Source organism: Microtus ochrogaster, chromosome 6 (assembly GCF_000317375.1).
Source record: "Microtus ochrogaster isolate Prairie Vole_2 chromosome 6, MicOch1.0, whole genome shotgun sequence".
Classification (NCBI taxonomy): domain Eukaryota; kingdom Metazoa; phylum Chordata; class Mammalia; order Rodentia; family Cricetidae; genus Microtus; species Microtus ochrogaster.
In genome coordinates this window covers 62,076,597-62,087,723 of record NC_022013.1, presented here as the reverse complement: position 1 = coordinate 62,087,723, position 11,127 = coordinate 62,076,597, and the positions used below count along the sequence as shown (strand labels likewise).

General features: G+C 47.1%; 1 protein-coding gene across 13 annotated transcripts in view; it reads left to right on the top strand.

Annotated features, from left to right (window-relative positions):
• Positions 1-28: 28 nt before the first annotated feature.
• Erc2 (ELKS/RAB6-interacting/CAST family member 2) overlaps positions 29-11,127 on the top strand; it is a 907,844-nt gene continuing 896,745 nt past the window's right edge. For all 13 annotated transcript variants that reach the window (XR_003377058.1, XR_003377054.1, XR_003377057.1 and 10 more), the window contains exon 1: positions 29-155. The gene's annotated coding sequence lies outside the window, so the exon portion shown is untranslated. The remainder of the gene's footprint in view (positions 156-11,127) is intronic.

The window sequence follows — 11,127 nt, the reverse complement described above, 5'->3', positions numbered from 1 at the left end:
CCGCGCTCCCCGCCGCCTCCCCGCGTTGCCCGCGCTGCCCGCGCTCCGCTGTCTCGCGCTCCTGGTCGCTCCGGCTCCTCCCGGCAGCCCGGAGCCGCGGCCACGCGAGGTTGTAAAAATCCATGTGGGACCGCGCCGGGGCGAGCATCGCTAAGGTGAGACGCCGACGCCGGGGCCCGGCTCCCTCGTGCGGGTCCCCGCCGCTCGTGGGCAGCTGCAATGCGTTTTCGGGGGAGCCGAGGGGAAACGCAGCCGCCTCCTCGGGTTTCTCTCGGGCGGGGGAAGGGATGGGGCGGCCTAAGGGCGGATTTGCCTCGGTGTCTAAACCCCCGGATTGGAACAAGTGCACAGTTGCTCTGGCGCTCGTCCGGGCGGTCCGGGCCACCTCCTGCAGTCTCTCTCGTAGCCACCCTCACTGTCCTCGCCTTTTTTCCCCCTGCAGACCCCCCTTCCCCGTGCCTGGCTGCCGTCTTTGCCTGGAGGGGTGGGGTGCTCGCAAGGGCGGGGGTCTCGTGGAACCCCAGGCGGAATAAAGTGGAGAACAGAGAAACCCCAGCCTCGGGGGTTGTGAGCCAGGCTGTCTGGGTGGGCTCCGGGAGAATTGTGGGGATGCAGGTTAAAAATGAAAAACCCATGCCTGGGAAAATGAAGATGATTTACTGGGGAGGGGTAGGAGGTGGTCAATGAGAAAGAATAAAATGTGAAATTAAACAACATTCCTACTCTCTCGTTCCCCATCTCCTAATTTTACAAGGGGTACTTAACAAGGGTACCTTTAAAAATTATTTTTATTACTGTCCGAACCTTTGAAAGATCATTTTTAGGACAGTGAGGAATAAGGACTCCTTTGCTGTGTGATAATAAAATAGTAACCGTAGAGTCTCCTCTCTTCGGCCCTCCATAATTTATTTTGTAGTTAGGGGTCTTTTTCCTCGACGCCAGAGGGAGGGTCCGCTCTGTTAGGAGAAGATCGATTTTAGGCGGCTACCTGCCTTTACTGGATGAAAGACAATTTACTCCCAGAGCGGTGACTTGTCAGCTCTCTCCGTGACTGACAGCCACGCATGCCACTTATGTGTGTAGAATGGGACCGGTGGAACCCCAAGAACCAATCAATGCTCGGGAGAGGAGGGCTGCTCCCCCTTGTCATGGTGAGTTTCCTGGTTGGCTCTTTAAATCAGTGGTTTTACTTAACCATTGGTCTTCACCAGGTAGGAGCTCCAGCTGCTGGAAGCAGAGCCGCAGGAAGCAAACTCCTCGAAAATGGGCTTAGAAGCAAGTATGTTCGACCTGTGGTCCCCTGACTTCCCTGTCTGCCACTAGTTGTAGTACCTGGGGTGCTGAGGCTTAAACATGAAATGAGTCTGTGTAAAGAACGAAGCGGACATGGAATGCTAGACTGGCTGGAATGGTTGGAAGGGTCTGTCTTTCCCCCAGAATTCTGGTCTTCTTTATAAGAGGTGGATTTACTGTCGAGCTATCTGAGAGAAGGGTGTGGCACTCTGTTTCCTATGGTCATTCGACCCTTGTCCTTTTGAACCCACACCGTTTCTGGGTATGTAGTTTGCTCCTTAGATTAGATTTGCTAGGTTCATAAATAGAAAGGATTTTTTTTTTTTTTAAAGATTTGATGGTCTAACTCAACCCATGTTAAGTTAGTGTTAGCGGTGAGGGCTGCCTGGTTCTCCTTGGTGGGGTGTCAGTCAGGATAAAGGTGGCAGTGAGGTAAGGGACTTTACCTTGTCATGCGAGGCATCTTGTTGGTTTGCTTCTGAATTCTAATAAAAGCCTTTGACATTCCTGGGGGAAGGAGGTTTGGCTTGGGAGACTCAGATAGATAGATCAACGATGAAGGACCAGGTCTTCTTAACTTCGTACTGGTCAAAGGCTGATCCAAATTCATTGGAAAATCGGGGGTTACACCCAGAGAGACGTCACCTTATGGGAACGGGACCTGGATGTTAGCATTGAGCAAGCCGTGCACTGGAACATACTGGTTAGGACAACAGATGTCAGGCGTGTCGAGAGGTACTGTTACCATTGCTGCTGTGCTGTTGTCTGTGCACATACTCTATCTTGTTCTAAACATAGCAGAGCCCATATGAGGTAGGTGTTGCTGTTACCCTTAAAGCATCATGGTAGAGACTAAAAGGAAGTAGGTATATTACCTCTCACAGAGCCTGTGTGACCTTGCGATGGCCTTGAATTCAGATTTCGACTGTGTGGTCTCCACAAGTCCAGTGTGAAGCCGAGACCCCAGTAGACAGAGTCCACCCTGTGAAGAGCCCACTGTGATGTTAATGGTCCTTAGGCCTGCCTGCTTGTCTGTTCATCTAAAGGTTTTTGGTTTTGCCGATAGGCAAATTTAACAACTTGGTGTATTGTGTGTTTCTAATAGAGCATTTTTGGCCAGTTAGTTCTAAACTTGATGACGAGTTAAAAACCAATGAAACAAAATTCATGCTCTTTCATTTTTCTTGATCCCTTGGATTTCCAATTTAAGTGCATCTTGGCTGAGTAAATGCTTTTGCCAGCAGTCATCCGGTGTCCTGCAACCTAAGGCATCAGAGTTTCATCTTTCACTCGCAAGAAAATATCTGTTCATTGGTGACTAGGTAAGCTTACACTTGAAATTAGTCTTCTAAAATAGTCTCTCTCTCTCTCGTTGTAAAAAGTCACAGGCTTAAGTCCATGCGTGTCACTGCCTGTGAAGCTCAGTGGTGGGGTTTATCAGACAGTCGTGAACGATGACGAGGTGGTAGTGCTACCCTCAGAGTCTCCTTGGTGGATGGGCTGTGGCTCTGGTTAGGCTGATTTGTGCGGTCTTTGTTTCCCCTCTTGTCCTAGAATATCTGCTGGTGTTTTCAAAGCAGACTACCTGTTACCATTGCCCATCCCATGGGGACCTCTTGCCAGCTACAAGTTCAGTTTTAGTGATATTTGGACACCTTCTTGATGGTTTATTTCAAGTTTCCTTATTTTATAAGACAGTGGAACAAACAGAAAGCAGAAAAGCACCAATGCTCAGAATATGGGTCTTGCAGGTTTATAGCAGTTGGTGCCAAGGTAGAAATCACTGGCTGCAGCCAGAGCGTCTTCCGTCTGTTCTCTTCTAGGTGAAAGAAAGGGATAGAAGTAAATGAACAGAAAGAAATACCGACACATACCAAAGGGTAATGTTATATCGCACACCTCTGGCAGCCTAACAGAATTTCCTGTTCTATAGCAACAGGTCTTTGATTTTCATGCTCCTGAGCCCAGGCTAATGCAGGCCCAGCTTTTGGGAGCATCTTGATTATAAGCTGTAGTTGAGTTCTAGTGTGTCCCACGTGTGTTCCGGGGCCCAAGTAGAAGGGGTAGCAGCTACCTGTGGTTTGCTCTTGTTATGGCAGATGCAGCCCAGCATCTCGGCAAACCACTTAAGCAAATGTCACTTTTGAGTGACACCCTTTCTTGGACAAAGGAAGTCGCACGGGGAAGTCCAACCTCAGTGGTAGACTGCCTGAAGAGGGGGGGGGGGAGGATCATAAACTACAATTGGTACTTCCAGAGTTCGTCCGTCCGTCCGTCCGTCCGTCCCTCCCTCCCTCCCTCCCTGCCTCCCTCCCTCCCTCCCTCGCTGTCTCCCTTCCTTTCCTTCTGTGATTTTGAGACAGGGTCTCACTGTGTAGTTCTGGCTGTCCTGGAACTCACTTTGTACACTGGTCTGAACTCGAACACACAGAGCTCTGCCTTGTTCTGCCTCCTGAGTGCTGGGATTAAAAGCATGTGCCACCACACCTGGCAACAATGATTACTTATTTGTATATATATTTTTCTTTTTATTCTTTTTCTTTTGGTATGTGTGTGTGTTGATGTGTGTGGTATTTGAATGTGTGCCCATGTGTGCATGTGTAGAGGCCAGAGGAGAATGTTGGGTGTCCTCCACTATTATTTCCTTGAGAGACCTCTCCCCATTCCTCTCCATAGTGTGTGCGGAGGTTAAAGGTACAGGGCCATTCCTAGCCTTTACATGGGTGCTGGGGATCTGAAATCTGGTCCCCATTCTTGTGTGTGCTCACCCCCTGATCTGTCACCCTAGCCCTTCTTTTCATGCTTGGAGAACACAGTCTTAATCTGCTTATCCTCATCTCTGGGCTTTTTCTCTCTCTCAGACACACACACACACACACACACACACACACTATATACATAAACTATGCACGACACACACACACATGCACACCGCACACATCTGCATACCACATACACACAACACGCACACATACACCCACACCACACACACACTATGCACATACACCACACATACCGCACATATATGTGCACATACACATGTAATGTTGTAGGAGCGTGGGCCTGCTTTTCATCCCAGCAGCCCGGCTAGCTTAACCCCCAAAATAATCACACAGAAATTGTATTAATTAAATTACTGCATGGCCCATTATCTCTAGCCTATTATTGGATAACTCTCACATCTTGATTCAACCTATTTCTAATAATCTGTATAACTCTACAAGGTCATGGCTTACCAGGAAAGATTCAAACCAGCGTCAGTCTCAGGCAGGAGCTTCATGGTGTCTGCCACTCTGCCCTTCCTACCAGCATTCAGTTCTGTCCTCCCCGCCTACCTAAGTTCCTGCCCTATCAAAAGGCCAAGGTAGTTTCTTTATTCAACCAATGAAAGCAACACATAGACAGAAGGACCTCCTACACCAATATAACACACACTATACATACACAATGCATACCACACACACATGCACACATACCATACACCACTATACACACTACATCCCCCCCACTACACACATACCACAATGCACCACATATACAGAATACACATACCCCACACACATAATACGTACACATGCATGCCATATACACACACCACACACATCACATGCATGCATACCACAGATATACCACGCACGCATACCACATGCATGCACACCACACATGCATATACACACACCATACATACAGAATACATACATCACACACAACACACACACATGCACACCATATACACACACCATAACATACCACACACACACATACCACACACAGACCACACACACACACACACACACACATACACACACACACACCACACATACCATACATACACATACCACACACAAACACACACACGCTCACACACACCACACACGTGCGTGCACACACCCACACTATTTAACTTTCATTTTGGATAGACTGTGTTTGACTCTGGAAGTCTGATGGTCACAGCAGGTGTGTGTAAACTTGTGTAACTTTAAGTTTTAGGGCACTATTTTTATTTTAGTATTCTGTGACAACATCGTTAATGCAGTGGTGTGGGTCACGGTTGGGGACCTGGCATTTTGGGACTTATTTTAGGAGCAGGGAGTGGGGAAAGAATTCTTGGATGAAATGCCAAGGAGGGAGTTGGAACTACAACAAGAGCAGTAGATACTGAGGGTGGTTTGCATGAGGATGCCCTGCCCCACCAATGGGCTGGTCTCTCTGAATGCTTTGTCCAGAGCAGGTGGATTAGGAGGTGTGGCCTTCTTGGAGGAGGTGTGTTTCTGAGGTCGGCATGCTGAGGTTTCAGAAGCCCACACCCTTCTCATTAGCTCTCACTGCACCTACAACCTGTGGATCAATGCAACTTTTCAGTTACTCCTTTGGGACCATGTCTTCCTGCCTGCTGCTTTGCTGCCCACCGTGGTAGTCATGGACCATGAACCCCAAATGCAATGCTTTCTTCTCCAAGTTGCCCCGTTCTCCATGCTTTGTCACAGTGAGAGAAATGTGGTCGAGACAGGTTTGCCAGAATGCGAGGGGCACTTGTAGCTGTAATCAAGTTATTCCACTTAGCCAGAAAACAAGTAAGACGAACAGCAGCAATAACTGAAGTAACAGTAATTTTTATAGCCTAACCTTTTTTTTTTTCATGATACAGCCTTACTGTTTAGCTCAGGCTAGGCTGGAACTTGGCAGTTTTGCTGTTTGAGCTTCCTAAGTGCTGGGATTATAGCTGCATGTCTTCAGGACATCTGGCTCTAGTGTGGCTTTTATCAAGTGTCTGTGTGCTAGGCACTGTATATAACACTTAAAACATCTACTTTAATAGTAGAGTAGACCTGGTTGGTTGCCTGTCCAGTCTTCACCCCACCCACCCCTGCTTTTTTAACCGAAGTAACCCAATTTTGACATAAGAATATATATATGCCTATTTTAACCTCCCAGACTGTTGCATCATAGGGAAGACCTGAGATGGAGCTCTGATCATGATAGAAGTAGAAATTATTGGGTGGGGATTTCCCAGAAAGCTTAAAAAAGAGGGTGCACTAGGCTGGTCCACTCCAATGACTTTTGACACTTTGTCCTGCTGCTGGGAACATAGGCATAATACCTGGAGAGGCAGTGCCAACTATAACAATGAAGCTAGACCTTGTCTTTAACATAGCAGAGTTGCGGGATGTTAGTTCTCTGTGTAAGCTCTAGCTGAGCAGAACAGAACAAAAGGAAATCTAACTAATAACAGAGCTGGAACCTGCTGTGATGGCCCCTTTCCTGCAGCACGGGCCCACCCTGGCTTTCACTACTAAGCTTTGTTTTTGAAATGCTGGCCTTGAATTCTTTTTTTTTTTTTTTTTTTTTTTTTTTTTTTTTTTTTTTTTTTTTTTTTAAAAATACCAATCCAAATTCCCACTCCCTCCCCTTCTCTCTTTGCCTTGTGGAAGGTCCAAGACCCTCCCTACTACATCTAGGCTGAACAAGATATCCATCCAAAGAGGATAGAATCCCAAAAAGCCAGTACGTGCAGTAGAGATAAATCCCAGTGCCACTGCCAGTGGCCCCTCAGTCTGTCCCAGCCATACAACTGTCAACCACATTCAGAGAGACCTATGCTTGTTCCTTCCCAGTCTGGCTGGAGTTGGTGAGCTCCTATTAGCTCAGGTAAACTGTTTCAGTGGGTGAACCCTTCATGGTCTTGACCTCTTTGCTCATATTCTCATTCCTTCCACTCTTCAACTGGACCTTGGGAGCTCAGTCCAGTGCTCCGATGGGGGTCTCTGCCTCTGTTTCCATCTGTTGTTGGATGGTTCTATGGTGATATCTAAGATAATCATCAGTATGACTTCAGGGCAGTGGCCTTGAATTCTTGATATGCTTTCTTTGTCTCCTAAGTGCCGAGTGCCACCATACCTGCCTCCTAGACTTCTTACTGAATGAAGCAAAAGAACTGCTTTATCTGCAGGACGTTATTGTCGTGGAATGTTACTTTCAGCTATGTAAAGGTGTGTTGCATTGGTTTAACTATGTAAAGACGTGTTGCTGTGTCCAGGCATCTGATTAGTCTAATAAGAAGCTGAACGGCCAGTAGTTAGGCAGTAGAGGGATAGGTGGGGCTGGTGGGACAGAGAGAAGAGAGAACGAGAGGGAGAAGAGAATGAGAGAGAAAAAGAGGAAGACGCCCAAGAGAGAAAAAGAAAAAGATATTTGGGGCCAGCTGGTCAGGCAGCGCCAACCAGCCAGACACAACAAGCAAGCAGGGAGGTAGGACATACAGAATGAAAGAAAGGTAAAAAGCTCTGAGGTAGAACAGATGGAGAGAAACAGGTTAATCTAAGTTATAAGAGCTAGTAGGACAAACAGAAGATATGGCCAAGAATTTATAACTAATAATAAGTCTCCATGTCATGATTTGGGAGCTGGTTGGTGGCCCCCAAGAGAGCCTGTTACACATTATAGCAGCCTCTTCGATGCGTGTTTTCTTTGAGTTCCTCAAAGCAGACACTATCAAACTTATTTTGCAGGTGGCAGCATTAGAGCTCTGAGACATTAAGGAACTTACCCAAGATCACAGAACAAATAAGTAGAGGGACTGGAGTTCCAAACAGTGTCACTCTGATTTTTAGGTTTATTCTGTCTTCAGCTGGCCATAGAAATAACATCGGAAAAGGCCGTTCAACTCTTCAACTCAGATTGAGTAGGCAGCTTAGCTGGGAGTCAAGGGTTGGGTATGTGACAGTCAGTGTGACTGAAGGCAGTGGGGACGCTGGGCACAGAGCGGATCTCAGGAATGTGGATAAAAATGTGATTGGGCGGCTGTAAGTCATGGTTTTCTGTCAACCTGGAGTCTTCTGAGCACAAAGCACAAGCTTCCCGAAGGTTAGCATTAGCTGCTATTGATGGCCTCGCATCAGGCAGGAAGCAAGGATGAGTAATGTAAGAATTACTAACGGGACGTGAATCATTACTCAGCGGGAGGGTGGAGGTTTCTGCTCTGTGTCGGAACCCTTTATGGAGCCCTCGCTGACCTTGTCTGATGGGATTTGATCTTGCCCTGGCTTCACTGTGTTAGGGAACAGAGTTGGAGGTGCCGCAACGGTGCTCCAGAACCTGCCGCTGGCCTTTTTTCTTGCAGTCACCTGTTAGACATTCTAGAGCTTTCACTGGAGGGGCTACTTTGACTTTCCTGGTCTTAACCTCTGTCTCTTCCCTCCTTGTTAGGTCCGTACAAGAATTCTCTTTATGCTAGAGGTCCCAGTGTTTTCCAGTTGCATAATCTTTTTCCCTCTTAAGAAAAATTTCGCTGAACCCCACTAAGGAATTTGCAGAAAAAAGAAGACTTTCTCTAAAGGCTCAAGAGTTCAGGTTTATGTTGCCCGAGGTGTCTTTGAGGTCACTGCTGCAAAATGACAGCTGCATACTGTCCTGGGGTCAAGGTTGTGTGAGTCTGAGAGCCATCCAGTTGTCTCATCTGTGTACCCTGTGATAAACACATGTGTATAAGAAAACTTGTGCCTTCATCTGTCCCCATAGCCACCTGGTCTCTCTTTTTAGGCGTGCATTAGAAGGGACTTGGATCACTTTTGTGGGAGAACATTATATGTGCAGTGTAAGTCCATCCAGAGCTACCTTCCATGGTGTGACGATCACAGAAGCATGGGGCCCCCTTGGGCCTCTGGCCCTCACTCAGCTGTGGTGAATGTGTACTCTACGGGAGACACAAACCTTCACGGTTTGAGCTGTAAGGATTTTATGAGTGTGTTTTTCTGCAGCATGTCTTAGTGCATCCCTACTATTTATTAACTCTTGGCTCCGCTGTTGGACGTTACCTTTGGTTGTCTTCTGGATTAACCTGATGTCTGGCCAGCGCGTCCTCGCTTCGTACTTGGGAAAGTAATAGGCAGGCATTCACATTAACCTGTCCATGTATATCTCTGTACAAACAGATCGTTAAATCGGAAGGCTCATACTTAGGATATGTTTTCATGTTTACAGAAAGGCTGGAGTTGATTGTGTGTGGCTTTTGTCTTGTCTGTAGGACAAAGCTGCGTGTGCTCTATCACTTGTCCAATCTCTGTGGCCTGGAGAAAACTCATGATCCTCAGTCGCCATACATGACTGCTGTTAACTAAGCAGGTAGCAGGTATTCATTCACTCGTGAATTAACTGCCGGACATCTTCCTTGTGACCGGCACTGGGGCTCAGAGGTGAGCTACAGGCAGTTCCTCTCAATGTGCGGCATGGCTCACTTGGCTCTGTTCAGTGAAAAGCACCGGCTTCTTCAGCATTTACTCTGCTAAGGCCTTTCTATTACTCATTTTATATTGCCATAAAGTTAGGTACATCACTCCCATTTTATAGATAAGGCAACTGAGATCCAAAGAATTTGTTCAACTCCAAAGGAAGAGATGTTTGCCTTTTGGCTGTGTTCTAGGACCTAAGGGAAGGTTTCTTCATTAACTATTTAGTGGACAAACTGAAGGAGCAGTAGAGCTCAAACACCAGCCTCAGACACACATCCTTCTGACCCTCAAGGCTGCTTCATTATTATTGGACACAGTAGGAGCAGTGACCATCCCTATACCTGCAAAAGAAGCAATTACTACAGCATGGGGGCTGGGATATCACAGGGCTGAGGCCTCTGTGTGGGTTCTACTTACTCTGCCCCCGCTGGGGAAGCCCAGCACCATTCTCTCACTGGCTCAACTGAGATACAACCAGCACCCTTCTCCTGGGCTGGTGCAGCGCTTTCTCCCATTGAACTCCCTCAACACTCCACTGCCTGATTCCCAGGACTGTGACCTCAGGATCTTGAGCATCCCTTCTCCTCTTGCATCTCCGAAATCTGTTGCTTCCAAGTTTGAGTCCTCTGCTCTTGAACTTGCATTACCTTTGCCAGGGAGAGTTCATCTTGGTTAGAGCCCAGGAGATCTCTGCTTGCTGGCACCTCGTGGGCACTCAACAAAATTAAAAAGGAAAGAGAGGGGAGGATGAGAGAGAGGAAGGCAGCCAGCCCTTTCAGGAAAGGAGCAGACCATTCATTTCCTGGAAGTCAGTGATGAGATTACAGCCGCGCTGTGTGAGGGTAGGTTAAAAAGCCGTCTCTGGGATATGCTTGGGGATGAACAAATGTGCCCATGCACACACATGTTCTTGCATGTATGTAGGCACACATTTGTGTGGGTGCACATGTGTGTGTGTGTTGCATACGGAAGCCAGAGGCCGATGTTGGGATCATCCTCCATTGCTCTTCCACTTTATTAATTGAAGCAGGGTTTCTCAATTAAACAAAGCTCGTTGAAATGGCTAGTCTTGCATGCCACTTTGCTGGGGGATCCCCTTTTCTGATTTCTGAGCCAGAATTACTGGTAGGCAGCTATGTCTACTTGGCATTTATGTGGGTTTCTGGGGCTACAAACGTTTGACTCTTATGTGGCAAGCACTTTAACTGGTGAGCCACATCTTGAACTTCTGACCTCACTGAACTTTTGTGCATGGTTGTGTGTCGCTAACATTGCCTCTCTCTTGCCTGCCTGCTTTCCAACCCTGCACTGTTTTGAGTATGAATGAACTGCAGGCAGCAAAGTGCATTCCCTCAAATGCTTGAGGAGCAAACTGTTAATTCAAGGTAACTTCTTAGTGGGTCAGAGAGAAGAGCTTGAATGGGAACTGAGCAGTTTGACTGTTCTGTAAGAATACGCTCAAATCCTTATGCTAATTATGAGAGACATTTCTGCTAAAATGGCATGACTAATTATAGCAAGAAAGAGCAGAGTTTCCTGAGAAACTAAACCTTGCTGTACTCTGCAGCTGTTAGTTCTTATGCAGTGAATTCACTGTGACGGTGTG